Below are 16,715 nucleotides of genomic sequence, written 5' to 3' on the forward strand. Positions count from 1 at the left end.
ACGCCGACTGCCAGGCTATTGTTTTTATTTTTAAAAAAGTCGTAAGGATGCGTGAATGATCAGCTACTGATTATTTAACTAGCTGACAGTCACGCATCCTTCTTTAATCTCGTGCAGACTATGGCCGAGGGGTAATAAGGTAATTTAATTAATAGCTAGTTAACCCCTCTGCCAGAATATAAAAGCCTGCAGCTGTCTGCGCTCAAAGTGGAGTGTAAGAGAAGAGACGTAAGTCTGTGTAAAAGGAATATAACAATTTCCTGCATGCTGGTTTATACACCAGCACAATACTTGTTTTGTTGCTATTTGTTATTTGTTTATTTGTTTGGCCAACTCGCCTTTTTGTTTGTGTTGTTGGTTTTGTTTAAGCCGGTGTGTCCGCAGCCCAAGAAGGGGGAGTCCTCAGGTCCGCATCCCAAGTCTCCAGCAGCAGAAGGAGAATGCCTGCTGGTTCCGCCTCCACTGCCTTGGGAGGAGTCCTTACCATTCCCGTCTCCACCAGCAGAGGGAGAATGCCTGCTGGTTTCACCTCCACCACCATCATCCGAGGGAGAGGAGCAGGAGCTGCCTCTGCTTCCTCCAAGGCGGACTGGTCCACTCTCCTCTAAAGGGATTTGGGACTGGCTGACGGAGCCTGAGAGGGATATTGAGGAGGCCCTCCCTGCTGTGATCAACCTCCTGTGGGCCCGAGATAGGGAGCGCTGGGAGGCCTAGGAACAGCAACAACACCCAGCATCCCTCCCAGACATCGCAGCCATGCTGTTCAACTATCTGGCTGCGGATGGGAGAATGTCTGCTGGTGACGTCTCAACAGCCTGAGGGGCAAGAGCATGAATGTCCACAGCCCAAGAGGGAGGACGCTGATTTTCCACGGCCAAAGAAAGGGAAGCCCCCAGGTCCACAGCCCAGGATGAGAACTGGGAAACTGAGGAAAAGGCCTGCAGTTCCCACTTCCACCAGAAGAGGGTGAATTCCTGCTGGTTTGGCCTCCACCGCTATGGGAGGACTGCTTGCAGCTCCCACCTCCACCAGCAGATGGTGAGTACATGCTGGTTCCACCTATACCGCCCAAGGATGTCTGCCTCGCTCTGCCCAAGGATGCCTGCCATGCATCGCCTGGGGTTGCCTGTTGCTCCGAATCGCCTGGGGTTGCCTGCTGCTCCGCATCTCCTGGGGTTGCCTGCTGATCTGCATCGTCTGGGGAGCTACCGGTTACAGGGTACGAGGGAGAAGTCGAGCTCCAGGTGCCGCCTTTATGGCGAGGGCTCCCCTCCCAAGTTTGCCTCCCGAGGGTCCGCTGCTGCCGTCGCCTGGGGCCACCAGCTCTGCTTCACCTGGGGTCGCTGGAACTGCTTCGCTTGGGGTTGCTGTCAGCCCTGCTTTTCCACAGGAAATACTGTGGCCGGAGCCCAACAAGGAGGAGCTGCCGGCTATGAAGAAGGGGGGAGTGGTCAGGAGACCACCTTACCCCACAGCACTTTCGCTGCAGGGAATTTGGTGGCCGGAGCCCTACAAGAGGGAGCTGCCAGCTACAGAGAAGGGGGAGAAAGTCAGGCGACCACCCCCACAGACAGCAGGGCGGCGGACAGGATTTCCGCCACCCGGGAGGAGCCGGCCTATGTACAGTCGTCCTGGCTGCTACAGCTGTTGGGGTGGGAGGAGGACCTCCCACCTTGGCCACCATCTTTGGCCCGTTGCTGCTCCTGTTCCTGGACTATAAACCGGGACTTTGGGGGGTAGGGGGGGGGGGGGGGGGGGGGGGGCATTTTAAGGCCATGAGTGCTGCACACAAGGGGGGGCATGTGTGAAGGAGTGACCCGCCCGTTTGTTTATTATTGTTTTGATTTATGTATTAATACGACGACGAAAGCCGTCCGATATTATTATTTGTTATTATTATTATTATGTATTGTTTGGCCAGACGAGTGAGACGCCGACCGCCAGGTTATTGTTTTTATTTTTAAAAATGTTATGACGATGAGTGACTGATCAGCTACTGATTATTTAACTAGCTGACAGTCACGCATCCTTATTTAATCTAGTGCAGACCGTGGCCGAGGGGTAATAAGGTAATTTAATTAATAGCTAGTTAACCCCTCGGCCAGTATATAAAAGCCTGCAGTTGTCTGCGCTCAAGGTGGAGTGTAAGAGGAGAGAACTAAGTCTGTGTAAAAGGAATATAACAATTGCTAGCATCCTAGTTTATACACCAGCACAATACTTGTTTTGTTGCTGTTTGTTATTTGTTTATTTGTTTGGCCAACACGCCTTTTTGTTTGTGTTGTTGGTTTTGTTTAAACCTTTATTTTGTTTATTATTTATTAATAAAATACTGAGAGCCATGGCTCAGTTTTCACTCGCCAATCATTGTTTGGAATATGTTTCTGGTCTGACCCCTGCAAAGCCATCCTGCTCACAGTTCCCCAAACAGATACTGTATTTCCTTTTCAAATCTGAATAACAGTTTACTGACTAGCTTAGTAACTTATTAATAAATGCTGTTCATAAACTGAATTTAAAAGATCCACACATTTGTAACATGGATTTTTCATTTTTACTATCTTCAGGTAGGTAACCAAAAACCAAAAAAAAAATTTGATGTGAAAAAATGTCTAAAAGCAAACCTAGTAGGCTAATAGCGGTAGCCTGGCATGATAATCTTTACTCCAATGCAAAATGTACACTATACAGAAAATCTAAAAAGATTACTAAACTTGAATATAGAAGCTTTTAAATTCTGAATTATTTATTTTACCTACTGACTTCTTACAAATAAAAATGTGTATGTACATAGTATACTTTAGCTTACTTTTCTAAGGGTTATGAAAAATGATACAAACTTTGCACTGACAAAAATGTTTTTCAAATAGAGATTGTACTATTCCTCTCAAAGAAAAAGTTTTCCTTAAATTCTTGTAAATATCAGAACATTCCACAGTTAAACTAAACTACGGTAAGAAGCAATTTTGAGCATTAAAAAATAGTATTATCTATCAATAGCAGTCCAACTGAAGCTCCGCCTAGTGGCACAAAAGTAAATTGTGTGTGTGCACTGTGTGAGACTGAGATATTCATGATAGACTGTAGCAGAAATGTCATTGGTGCCCAGCTACGTATAATGCGTTTACACTTAAGCCAGCGACACACTGCCCTATGTGATCAATAGCGACGCGATTTTTCAGTCGCAGTGTGTTATGCTTTGTGATGCGATTTTACAGGTTTGGCCAATCCATTTCAGGCAGTTTGCAAAGTTTAAACATGTTTAATATTTTGTGATGCGATTCCCACACATCGGGTCGTGTGTCATACCCATTCGCAAGTCTCAAAGTCAGCAACCAATGAGTTCACCGCGTTCCGTCGTATGACTGGAGACAAGAACCATGTATTCTCTCTCTATTAATACATTAATACACACACACACACACACACACACACACACACACGGTATTCCATTGGTTTGTATGTGATGTATACTATGATGATAACTATTAGATGAAATGTTTACAGAAAACAGTATTTAAAAACAGGTGCTATAACCATGATTTATTGACAGTTTTCCCAATGAAAGTATCTCTGTGTCGATTATATCATGTGTCGATTATTATAGCACGTGTTGATTATATCAGCATTAATTGCAGAGTTTAAGAAGCGCTTTAAAGATTTTTCAGTGATTGATTTCCATTACATGTTAAAACCTCATACTGATTTGAACACGGCTCTCGTCAGTATAAGCATCAGCTAAGATTTTAGCTTTACAGTAAACCAATTTGATCCATCTGCATCTCCATCCATTTGCGTTTCTTTCCATCTGATGACGTAGCTATCCTTCTGCCTGGTGTTGATGGTTGAAGTGTAATGTTGGCTCCAGGGATCAGCTTATTTTGCCTCCCCAGTGCATCAACACACACAACGACTGCGATGCTGGCTCCAGGGATTAACCACAGTGTGGTCTCCCCAGTGCATCAGCATGACAACCGTCTGGATAGAGCTGAGTAGGGTACGTCTCTGGGGTCTTCAAGTGGGCACCTTCCATCCTCTGTGTTTCGTCGACTAGCCCACAACACCTCAAGAGAGCTTGACAGTGATTCTGGCGTAACAGCATCACCCCCCTCCTGGACGGAGGAATATTGCCTTTTGTGTGTAATACTTTGATGGAACTGGTGGCAACTTATTGGTCAGGTTACGCTTGTCTTCCAATGCTAAAGGCCTTGGCTAAGACCCACCTTAATGTGCCTCAATATTGCAGGTGATGAACACAAAGGACATGAGGGATACTCACCCACCCAGAGGTTTAGGTTCTGTGGTGATAGGAGAACATCTTATGTTGATCTGAAGAGGAAACTGATCCTGCTCTGTTCCACTGTCCATAGGTCTTGCCAGCCGATCTTGCATTGTTCCACACTCTCCCATCTCAACCATTCTCCCTGCTTGGCCTGGGAAACTGTCTTTACACACCTCATCCTCTCCTCCTGCTTTTGCACCCCGTTGACTACCAGCTTAATCTATTGAGATGGGGTTGCCTTGTGCCATGAAGGAGGAGCTCAACAGGGATCAAGACCCTCCTCTTCCATGCTGAACTTACCTCATAATATCACCAATTCGAAGGGCAGCCTTAGCATCTTCTACAGCTTTCATAAAGTCCCACTCTGCTGAGGCAGCGTGGAACTCCCAACTATTTTCTGATGTATCAACTGATTTATGCCATTCAGATTTTCTGTTGCCCCTTGTCACAAAGACGGCTGCAGTGGGTGACGTCAGACCAGAAACAGGAAATAAACGACACAGAGAGGTGGAGTTTGGTGGAGCTGAGCGAATGTTTTCGCTCAGCATTTAATAAATGAACAGACAGTCAGAAAATAAACAGTTGTAACAAACACAAAAACACAGGACACGGCACACTCGCCAAAACAAGAGACAAACAAAACGGACTAACACTACATGGTGAGCAGATATTTTAACTTTACGTTATTATTTAATTATTTAGTACCTCCGTCTCCAATCCCGTTCTCCACTCACTGAACACCCAAAACCCCGAGTTGGTGAAAACATGCAGCTTTTATGCAGCTGTACCGCGACTCGATTGCGAATCAATCATTCAATTGGAGTCGCGGTTCAACTGCACATGAATTAATAAAGTGCAATTTCCCATGCTCACATATTATTACATTTTACTTGCACGTGAAGTGCTGTGCAATCCTCATGACAAAATATAAATATACATTTTAAACACTCATGTTACACAGACCCGTTTATATCCCGTGTGCCAATGACTATACACCAACATTAACACACAACATATAACAGAAAATACACACAGGGGGGGGCACTTTGTCACATATACCCACCCCTTGTGCAAAGCACAGATGGTCTCATTGGCCACCTCCCCCCTTAAAATCCCCAAAGTCTTGCTCAATGTCCTGGGCCAAGAACAGGGACTTTAAGGGGTTGATGGGCGGCAATGTGAGACGTGCTGACAGTGGGGCGAATCTCTCCTCCCGCTGTACCACTGGCAGCGGAAATGCTGCCAATGGTGCGGCTGTCAGAAGACGTGCTGACAGCTCCCAGACTGACTCCTTCAGCCGAGCAAGTCCAGCAGCAGAAAGGCTGCTGGGGTTGGTGGTCTCCAGACCTCCCCCAAGATCTCTGGCAGCAAAACTGCTGTGGGGGAAGGTGGTCTCCTGACCTCCCCCAAGATCCCTTCAGCAAAACTGCTGTGGGGGAAGGTGGTCTCCTGACCTCTCCCCCCTTTTGGTGGTCTCTTGACCTCTCCCCCCTTTATAGCCTGCAGCTCCCTCTGGGGGGACTCCAGCCCCCAGAACTCCTGCAGCGAAATTGACGCGGGGAAGGGTGGTCTCCTGACCTCTCCCCCCTTTTTCATAGCTGGGAGCTCCCTCTGGTGAGGCTCCGGCCACAGTGACCCCTACAGCCAAGCAGAGCTAACTGCAACCCGTGGCAAAGCAGTTCCAGCGACCCCAGGCGATGCGCAATGGCTGGCAACCCCAGGAGATGCGGAGCGGTTGGCAACCCCAGGCGATGCGGAGCAAAAGGCAACCCCAGGCAATCCGGAGCAAAAGGCAACCCCAAGGGGATGTGAAGCAACAGGCAACCCCAGGCAATGCGGAGCTGCTGGCAACCCCAGGCGACGCGGAACGGCTGGCAACCCCAGGCAATGCGGAGCAACAATTAACCCCAGGCAATGTCAGACAGGCTCTAGCTCCTCTCCTCGTGATGGTGGGGGAAGTGATACCAGCAAGCATTCATCCTCTGCTGGTGGGGGAAGTGATACCAGCAGGCAAACACCCTCTGGTGGTGGGGGAAGTGATACCAGCAGGCATTCATCCTCTGCTGGTGGGGGAAGTGATACCAGCAGGCATTCATCCTCTGCTGGTGGGGGAAGTGATACCAGCAGGCATTCATGCTCTGCTGATGGACGGGATACCAGCAGGCATTCACGCTCTGCTGATGGACGGGAACCCAGCAGGCATTCACCCTCTGTTGGTGGACGTGGCAGAGGCAGAGGCAGCTCCTGCTGCTCTGCTCCTGGCGGTGGAAGTGGCGGAGGCAGAGGCAGCTCCTGCTGCTCTGCTCCTGCTGATGGAGGTGGTGGAGGCGTGTAGTCTCCTGACGGCAGCGTGTAGTCTACCCTTGTTACAGGGGACTGGTGCGGCTCGCCTTCATTTGCAGGGGACTGGTGCGGTTCTCCCTCCTGCTCTGGAGACAACAGTGGGACCTCTCCATCTGGCGCTGGAGAGGGCAGCAAAGGCTCCTCTCCCTCTGGTGCTGGAGATGGCTCCTCTCTGGCTCTGAAGGCAAAACCAGCAGGCATTCTTCCTCTGCTGGTGAAGCCGGTGGACGCTCTGCCTTCCTCTTCCCCTTTTCCCTTCTCTGTCTCCTCCTCACCTTCCTCTCCTGGGACAGTTCCTCCTCTCCCTTTTGGTAGATGCAGTGCACCACCGGGTGCCCGAACTCCCCACGGGCAAATCACCAGCCTTGGTCCTCTAGACCACCGAGGAGGTCCTCCAGATCCTGGGAGCCATCTCTCCAGCTCCAGCATTCCATTTTTTTATTATTTTTTTTTTTGTTGTTGTTTTTGTTGTTGTTTTTTGTTTTTTAAAACGAGAAACTGCTGTCGGAGGAGGCAGAGGCAGCTCCTCCCTTTTTGGCTGTGGAGCTGGCATTCGCGTCTTCCCCTTTCTGTGGACTGGTCTCATGGCCTTCAGGCAAAGCCACTCCTCCACATCCTCCACCTTTCCCTGATCGAGTGCCTTCAAAAAGAGAGGGTCTTCATAGGGGCAAACTTCCCGGAGGTGCCCATACTCCATGCAGGAGACACACCATGGAGCCCCTCCTTCTTTCAACTACTCCTGACGATTACGCCATGACTGCCTTTCTTCCTCCCATCCCATTTTTATTTTTTTTATTTTTTTTAATGAATTTTCCACCCGCAGTATCCCTGGTCTGATGCTTGGAGGCGTTGTTATCCCACTCTAACACCACGTGTCACAAAGACTGCTGCAGTGGGTGACGTCAGACCAGAAACAGGAAATAAACGACAGAGGTGGAGTTTGGTGGAGCTGAGTGAATGGTTTCGCTCAGCATTTAATAAATGAACAGTCAGAAAATAAATGGTTGTGACAAACACAAAAACACAGGACACGGCACATTCGCCAAAACAAAAGAGCCAAACAAAACGGACTAACACTACATGGTGAGCAGATATTTAAACTTTATTATTTAATTATTTATTACCTCCGTAATGCAATTCCTCGTGCTCACATATTATTACGTTTTACTTGCACGTGAAGTGCTGTGCAATCCTCTTGACAAAATACAAATACACAATTTAAACACTCGTGTTACACAGACCCGTTTATATCCTGTGTACCAATGACTATACACCAACATTAACACACAACATATAACAGAAAATACACACGGGGTAGGCACTTTGCCACACCCCTTCACAGTGAATATTGATCAAACAGAGGGGCTGATTAAACAGCATTACCGAATGAAGTAGGGAAGGTAAGAGTCTAAGGCGCAGGTGAGGGCTTTACAGGAGAGACAAAGTCAACTATCAAGGTAATGCCTGAACATAGGGATGGGTCGGTATACCGGTTTTTCAGTTTATTGCGGTTTAGGTACATTACGGTATTAATACCATTATACCAAACCACAATCATCGTAATTTGGTTATATACCGGTTAACACATTTTTTCAACTGGAAACACGCTTCTTCTAAATCAAGCGATGGTACTTGCAACCTTAGCAAAGTGTTTGAGGAACATCTTTTTATGAACTGATACTGTATTTTGATAATGGATTTGAAGGAAACTGTCAACGACACAGAATACACGTTTCAATTGGTTCTGCGTTCTGTTACCCAGAGCTTGCTGTGCCGGCTGCTCTTGGCTGCTGTGTGACGTCTGTGACAGAGATCGAATGACGCTTGGTGTTAGATCTCCTTCCCGACCTTTGAGGGCACTAGAAAGAACGAATAGAGTTCTCTTAAGCACATGGCAAGACAATTTATTCTGTAGGGTAGGTGGAAGTCGTCCATTTAGGAAAGGGGCGGAACTACGGTACCAAAGCTCACTGACCTGGACGGTAGACGACGTGGCATCTGAGGATTGGAGGAGCGGATGCCCTTGTTGACCTATTGGTCATGGGCGAGGGTATAAATAGGGGGCGTAACTTCGGTGATCTGTTCCTTTGCAAATGGTTAAGCTAAATAACCGAGAAGGAGTGTGCATTGTGTATTTTGTGTTTTGTATGGGTGAAGGAATCGGACTTTGGGTTACGGGTCAGACACGCTGCTGTACCACGTCCAACATTATTATTATTTACAGGTTCGCTATAAGGCTCTGGACATTACAATCAGTTAATAAACACCCTTGCACCTGTAAATCATTGTCTGTGTCATTTATCTGTCCTGCACTGCACTCACCTTAACGTATTTACCACTTTGCCACACGTCACACGTTTTTTTTTTAATAATTGATTTATTTAATATAGCGTTGACAAGGTGGTTCACAGCTTCACTGTATAATGATAAATTGTCATTCGCCTCTTCTAACAAGTGGTTATTTCCATTACGATCAGCAAGTCACTCGTGATCTTTGCATCGTCCCTTTGGTTCACAGCCGCAGCCAGCCTCCCGCAGTAACATTTCAAAGCTGCGCTGGGCTAAGAAGAATCTGCACAGATTTCTGTGGGTGTTGAGTGACGTCTACAGCGCATCTCCGTGATTTTGTGCAGCGCTGTGCAGACCTGCGGAAATCTGCGCTACAACACGACCAACGTCTCAAATAAAACTAGCACAGACCCGCGACTGCAGCAGGATAGCCTACTTATTATCAACGTGGTTTTGTTTAAACAAGTTGTAACAGTATTCCAATTTATTTAGGTAGGTGAAGAATTTTTTATTTATTTTTTTTTTTTTTTACAAACTCCACATGTGTAATAATCATTGGAAGCTTGCTTGTGCAATGTCGTAAGTAAATCCAATAACACGTTTTAGTATTAAAATTTTACTATACATATTTTATTTATCTGGTTGAAAAAAATAAACGACCCCCAAATAATAACCTTTACGGGTATATGTTTGTGTTTTAAACAAAAGACCGATCATTTCCCAATTCTATTTGCCATCAGCGAAACAAAGTATTTCTTTATTTAATAAATAAATATGTTATCCTGATTATTATTATCCTGATTGTCTTTATAGAAAAGAAACGTACCAAGCTATTTGGCATAGTAAAATACTAAATACCAAATGTTTAAATCAATCCATGAAAGGAAGTGTGTTTTGTTGGTTTTATTTTTGTGAATTACGGTATTTTCAGTGATTTACATTAGTCTTTCTTCATTTGAGCCTTTATTTGATAACTTACATGATGTACTGCCGTGATATTAAGGTTATAGTATTGAGTCTGACTCGAAACTTGTTGGGGACGGGTCGTCATTCAAGCAGGCAGGCAGTGGATTGGCTAGTGCAGAAAGAACTGAAACATTGTTGGGAGTTTGACTGGCTGGATTTGAGGCAGGGGAGTGTTTGGATCCAGCCGATGACAGAATTGTGGTCCAATCGTGTCTTCCCTGTTGATCTGCTGTCCAGTAGTTGCGGATTCAGCCTTCTTTATGGTGTCCTATCACAGGCATGATTTCCCTTGTCTCCAGACCAGCGTCAGACAGTATGTTTAAGTAGCTTTTTATGTTATCAGATTCGTTGTAGATTAGAATGTTAAAGGAAAAAAACTGTATTTGTGCGCGGATTGATTATAAAATATAATTCACTGTTAAGCACTTCAACTTTCCAGCGGGCATCTATGCAAAATAAAAGCTGGCTAGATCTGGAAGCTGATTGGCTGTTCGCACTCAATCGTTTTCTAATCAGCAATTGCACATGTCCAGATAAATTATAAGAAGGAGTAAAACCCCAATAAATAAATATGTTAGCAATAATAATAATAATAATAATAATAATAATAATAATAATTAATAATAATAATAATGTTTTTCTCTACGCGTATTTTGTTATTTTTGGGACTATTTTCCTCAGAGGAATGTTAACTGGCGAAATATTCAAGGTAAATATAGGTTTTATAGTTTGTTTTTTTTAAAGAGAAAATAAAGAAATAAATCATTTTCTAATAACGATAGAGCCCTCTCAATGCGGGCTCTACCGTGTGGTAGGTGTCCTTGACTTTCCTTAGCACCCTCGCTTTCGGCTCGGGACGCATAACGATGGGCTGTATCGCTTAAGTATATATTGAAGAATGGAATCAATTGAAAAATCGTTTTTTTATTTAATTGTAGCAGCCCTACTTTTGGTTCTTGCTTTCTTGTTCTTTTCTTGCTGCGCTCCCAATGCCTTTTTATTACCAGCTCTTCTGTCCCTTTACCTAACCCTAATTTAGATGGCACAACGCAGAGCCTATTTTATAAAACACATTTTAAATTACAGAGTAGGACTCACATTTGTTTCTGCCAAGAGATCATGGCTTAGGTCAAACTTATTATTCACCTAGTTGTTTATACATTGACCCAATTTGCATCTGTCAGCAATGTTGTTGTTGTTGTTGATGGTTTAAAGCCTCATTGCCACCATTTGTATTAGTTTAAGGATGTGTTCATTTGCATTTGTTTAAGGAATTGTTCATTTGCATTAGTTTAAGGATGTGTTCGTTTGCATTAGTTTAAGGATGTGTTAATTTGCATTAGTTTAAGGATGTGTTCGTTTGCATTAGTTTAAGGATGTGTTAATTTGCATTAGTTTAAGGATGTGTTCGTTTGCATTAGTTTAAGGATGTGTTCGTTTGCATTAGTTTAAGGATGTGTTCGTTTGCATTACTTTAAGGATGTGTTCGTTTGTATTAGTTTAAGGATGTGTTCATTTGCATTTGTTTAAGGAATTGTTCATTTGCATTAGTTTAAGGATGTGCTCGTTTGCATTAGTTTAAGGATGTGTTAATTTGCATTAGTTTAAGGATGTGCTCGTTTGCATTAGTTTAAGGATGTGTTAATTTGCATTAGTTTAAGGATGTGTTCGTTTGCATTAGTTTAAGGATGTGTTCATTTGCATTAGTTTAAGGATGTGTTCGTTTGCATTAGTTTAAAGATGTGTTAATTTGCATTAGTTTAAGGATGTGTTCGTTTGCATTAGTTTAAAGATGTGTTAATTTGCATTAGTTTAAGGATGTGTTCGTTTGCATTAGTTTAAGGATGTGTTTGTTTGCATTAGTTTAAAGATGTGTTCATTTAAATGTTCCTTACACTACAGAGTGCATTTGGTGATAGGAAAAAAATATTCAAACACACAACTTTTTTTTTTTTTTTCACAAAAAATGTTTTTGTTTTTTTTTCTGTACAGAGCCCTATTTTTACTTTTTGTTGAGCAATAACATCCACCTGGTAGGTATTACTGCCTGAGATTATTTCATTGAGAGGGAAGCCCATTAGGTTTGCTTAAAACATTAAAACACAAAAAGACCATTATTTATAATCAATACATACATCTGAGGTTGTATTTGCTCCTACAAAAGCATTACGTTTCACAAATATGATGGGGATATTTCTTACTTGATGGAAATATAGACCAGATATTTGGAAATCTTATAAAGAACACAGAACAAAATTTCAGCAACTGTGTAAGGCAACGACAACAGAATTAATACCATTGCTCAAACATGGAGTCAATCAAGCGTTAATCTGCACTATGGGTAGCGTACCACGGAACAGGTTTCAAACACCTGGACAAGGCCTGTAATAGAGGGATGACCAAAGAATGTTGCACTCAAGATAAAGGACATTTAATGATGGACCATGGGAGTGACTGAATTATTCTTTGGGGTTTCCCAGTAGAAGACTGAGAATATCAAATAGTGGTATTCTAAGCCCCTTAGTTTAATCCATTCTTCCTCAATTCCAACCAGGCCCCAACTTCTCACTGCCTCCAATGTATGTATTATTTCAGCAATATGTCAGTACTGAGTTCTCTGTATTGACTATGTCGGCTTTAAGTTTCCTAGAACTGAGCTCTCTATGGAAAATCCTGGCAAAGTTGATCATTCCCAGTACAATGTGCTCTCTGCTTTACAGTATATTGAATTTGCTGTTTCTCGGGTACCTTCGTTCTGGGTCCTCTGTATTGAATTGGCTGGCTCTAGACTTAACATCCTAGTAATTATATTTTTGATATTGCTGGCTATAAAACAACCAACTACAGTACTGAAAATTCTGTCTGACTGTAACATCGCAGAGGTCCTCAACAAATCATTTGGCCTTAAATTGCAAGCTAAAAATGCCTTTAGAGCCAGGGGAAATTACACTTTCTGGATGTGACAACCACACCGACACTCAGAATATTTTTAATTTTTTTTTATAAACCCATTTAGCAAATGCACATGGAAACACCTTAATTCAGCAAGAATTTCACCAGATGGTTCCTATTAAAACTCGAGTTGATTTTCAACCAGTGCATGCCTCACAGCACCAGCAGAAACTGAATCTGCCTCCACCACCCCCCCACCCCCCATCCCCCTAAACCTTACCTCCCAACACTCAAACTCATACACACAACTACTGGTACATCTACACCGCTTCTTAAACAAACAGAAAAAAAAAAAACATTTATATTGATAATTTCCTTTTTACTCTATAGACATAAAACACCAAACATAATAGGACAAAAACAATTAAACAATCCATTTATAATTTAAACAGGACTACAGTGCCAACAACAGCAGTCAGCAATTTCTGTCCGAATTTATGTTCATATGTACTGCTCGATTGTTGAAGAATGCTAGTGTTCACTTTCATGATGTGTACAGTAACGGTGCCGCGCACAACAAATGAAAAGAAAATCATCAAGATCTGTTGGTAACTGATGAAAACAAACTTTTGTTAAACAGGGATATAAAAAAAAAAAAAGATATCACAATATGTGTTACAAATGTCGTCTATGTTACCTATAATTCAGTGCAGTATTTTTTTCCTGCTCAGAATAAATAAGTGACTTCAATACCTTATAAAGCTGCAGACATAAATCAGATTACCTTTGTATATTAAACTAAATATCATATGAATAACTTTACCATTAAACAGGTATTTTAAATACATATAGTTTAACCTGAACAGGAAAACCTTCCCTGCTATACTCAAGCCAGGCCTCCCAAATCTGGGAAAAAAAAGTGCAGAAGGTGGATTGGCTGCTACATGCCAACAAAATGAACAGAAACACAATTGTGTTTTATTGAAAAATGCAATTGTTTAAAAGCTATTACTTGAACAACCAAAACTACCATCTAATCACATGTGGATCTTCAACCAGACATTTATTATTATTATTATTATTATTATTATTATTATTATTATTATTATTATTATTATTATTATTATTATTCAGTCTACATGTGTATTTTTGTAGTTAGGCGTTTTTTTCAACTGTATGCAACATGTAATTTTAAGCTTCTATTTTAAAAGAAATGGCAAACCTAAGCAAATAATTAGTAAATTTGAAGCACAACTGGCCGCAGTCTTTGGTGTTTCATACTGCCTGGCAGTATAATTTGTACTGGTAATAAGGAAATCCAAAAGGCTGGTGCCAGTCGATTTTCTGGCTCTAGACCCACTCTGTAATTATAAACAATTTCCACTAACGTATTTTGAGTGCAATAGATATTAATCTGAAACACTCGCACACACGCACACAATGCAGGGTTTCTTGTAAGGATACCTGATACATTGGGAATAGCGTGTGCATAACTGAAAATCTTGCACACACATTCATTACCCGAATAGGTAAAACGACATTTCTGCACTTCACAATTATCCTATCCTTTCAAACATATAATAATAACGTATTATGTTAACAATCTAAAGGAAATCATCTCGACTGTTCACTTACATTCATCTGCCCCTCTTTCTCCTTTGCGTTTTGCCTCTTTTTGTGTCCGTGTGTATGAGTCTGTTACTCGGTTACCCCAAAATCCTATTTGTATGCAGATTTCCTTTGCAATTCCCTTGTCGTAGAAGAATCATAAAATGCAGAGTGGAAATGACAAAAACGAGGTTACATCCTATACACATCCATCCATTACCGGTACCCAGAAAAAATAAACAGAAGGAGAAATATTTAAAATAATTCGCAGGTTTCCTGTTATTTTCTGCAGAATGCAGTTTTTTTGTTAATTTCTGTCGTCTGGTGGACGTGGTTTTTCAGTTAAACCCTCGTTCTGACTCCTTATCCTATGCTGTATAACGGTACCTCTCGCTTTTCTCTCTCCTTGGTTACAGTGCTGCGGGGTATTGTGTTCTTAAGCTCCTCGGTATTAGACACGGTGTGCACTGTTTGGTCTGCCCGAGAGCTGAGAGATTGAACCCCAGCGAGTGAAATACGATACCGGCCAATGCCCTGCTAGTTTGGATTTGGGTAATGTATTCAACACGCGGAGGCGGGATAAGGCCAGTTAACCGTTCAGAAGCAGGGATAAGCTTGGAGATGCTGTTCTTTGGTGCCACCAAGCTCTGCTGTATGTGAATTATGAGTAAACAAAGGAAAACTGCAGTTATATCTATATTGTGCAAGGCCAAACCATGTTTAGGATTTTTTAAATGTTTAAGATCAAGCTTCATCTAGAGTGTGTATCAACCAAAAAGGCCAGGTGAACCCTCCTATGTCGGTAAAGCTGGTGGTTTGCTGGTATTCATGAGACTTGGTGCTGGTTGAAAAGCTGGTTAAGCTGGTCCATGAAAAAATCTGTAAATTAAAATGCCCTTAGTACTCATAATGTGAGGTCAGCAGCAGCATCTCTCAATGGCATCTTTGTGCAATTGGATTATTATTAGTGATTGCACCACAACATTATTTGGTGGGAATTTAAATATAATTGCTGTACAGGTGTTATTTAATTTCTAATTCAATGAAATTATAATCAAATTATAATGAATAATGAACTGAATGATTAGGAGGATGTTCCAGTTTACGCTTACATCTTTACATTTTTGTAAGGAGCGAACCACTTGTCTAATTATGACTTATTATTAGAGCTTCAGAGCCTGGGTTTGTGCAGCTGCATTGTTCCTTATTTGCACAGGAGTGCATAACAGTTCCCCTGCCCAGCTTCAAGTGATCTGAAGCAACGCAAGAGAAGTAACAGAAGAATCCAGGAAGTCTGTCCTGTTTTGGAACAGGACAAACTTGGAATAAATAATTAAATATTTACCATCAAATGATGAGAACCCTTTGCGCGTGTAGCTGCTAGTGCTTAGGATTACAACCATTCATACATGTAGCTAATAGTTCTAATGCCACACATTTCTACCTCAACTCACGGTAAGGATTAGCATTATCTGTAACATATATCAACTAAAGACCCGTAATAACCAATACAATAAACATATTTCAACTTTTAATACATTATTTGCATGAACTCTCCTCTATATAATCACAGTGAAACAGTTACTTCAAAGATTTTTTTAAAAATATTATTATTGTGCATAACCCCTAAATAGCAGTGAGAGAAGGTAGTACAATTTGAAAAAAATTAAATAAAATAAAGCCTAATATCCTTACCATGCTTCCAAAGAAAAAAGATTTTAAAAAAATAGTAGTCTATTTCAACTTGTGTGACTGGTCCACCAGCCTCTTGCTGATTACACTACGTTGAGGTACAGGGTTTTGACAAAAACACTTGCAATAGGTAGCAGCAGTGGTTAAATTGGGATGTTAAAAGAGATGGAATGGAAGCCTGAAGAGGCGGAACACTGTACCGCACCATTACCAGGCAGTTTAACCCCTGGGTGGCAGACCCTTTTGAATAAAAGGTAGGGTGACCAGTTTTTTAATGCTCAAAACCGGGATACGTTGTTAAATAATTGATAAGATTAATTAAACCATTTAAATATAGGCTATTTAATTGAGATTTAAATAGCCATCCTCTCACTCTTAGTATTCTGTTTTTTTTTTTTTTAAAGCAGCTAGCTAATTTCAGTACACTTCTGGGTGTATAATTTGTGGCTAATTAGTTTAACTTCAAATATTGTGTTTTATACGTATTGCTACTTTTTATTATTATTATTATTATTATTATATTATTATTATTATTATTATTATTATTATTATTAGTATTATTATTATTATAATAATAATAATAATAATAATAATAATAATAATAATAATATACTAAATTCTGTTGATTGTGGTTAAAAATACA

The 16,715-nt window shown here is 41.9% G+C and overlaps 1 protein-coding gene across 1 annotated transcript in view; it reads right to left on the reverse strand.

Moving 5' to 3' along the window:
* The window catches only part of LOC121327739 (protocadherin-16-like), a 168,918-nt gene extending 154,070 nt beyond the window's left edge, over positions 1-14,848 (reverse strand). Inside the window, exon 1 of the mRNA XM_041271922.1 lies at positions 14,408-14,848. The gene's annotated coding sequence lies outside the window, so the exon portion shown is untranslated. The remainder of the gene's footprint in view (positions 1-14,407) is intronic.
* Positions 14,849-16,715: the final 1,867 nt, after the last annotated feature.

This window comes from Polyodon spathula, chromosome 15 (assembly GCF_017654505.1).
Source record: "Polyodon spathula isolate WHYD16114869_AA chromosome 15, ASM1765450v1, whole genome shotgun sequence".
Classification (NCBI taxonomy): domain Eukaryota; kingdom Metazoa; phylum Chordata; class Actinopteri; order Acipenseriformes; family Polyodontidae; genus Polyodon; species Polyodon spathula.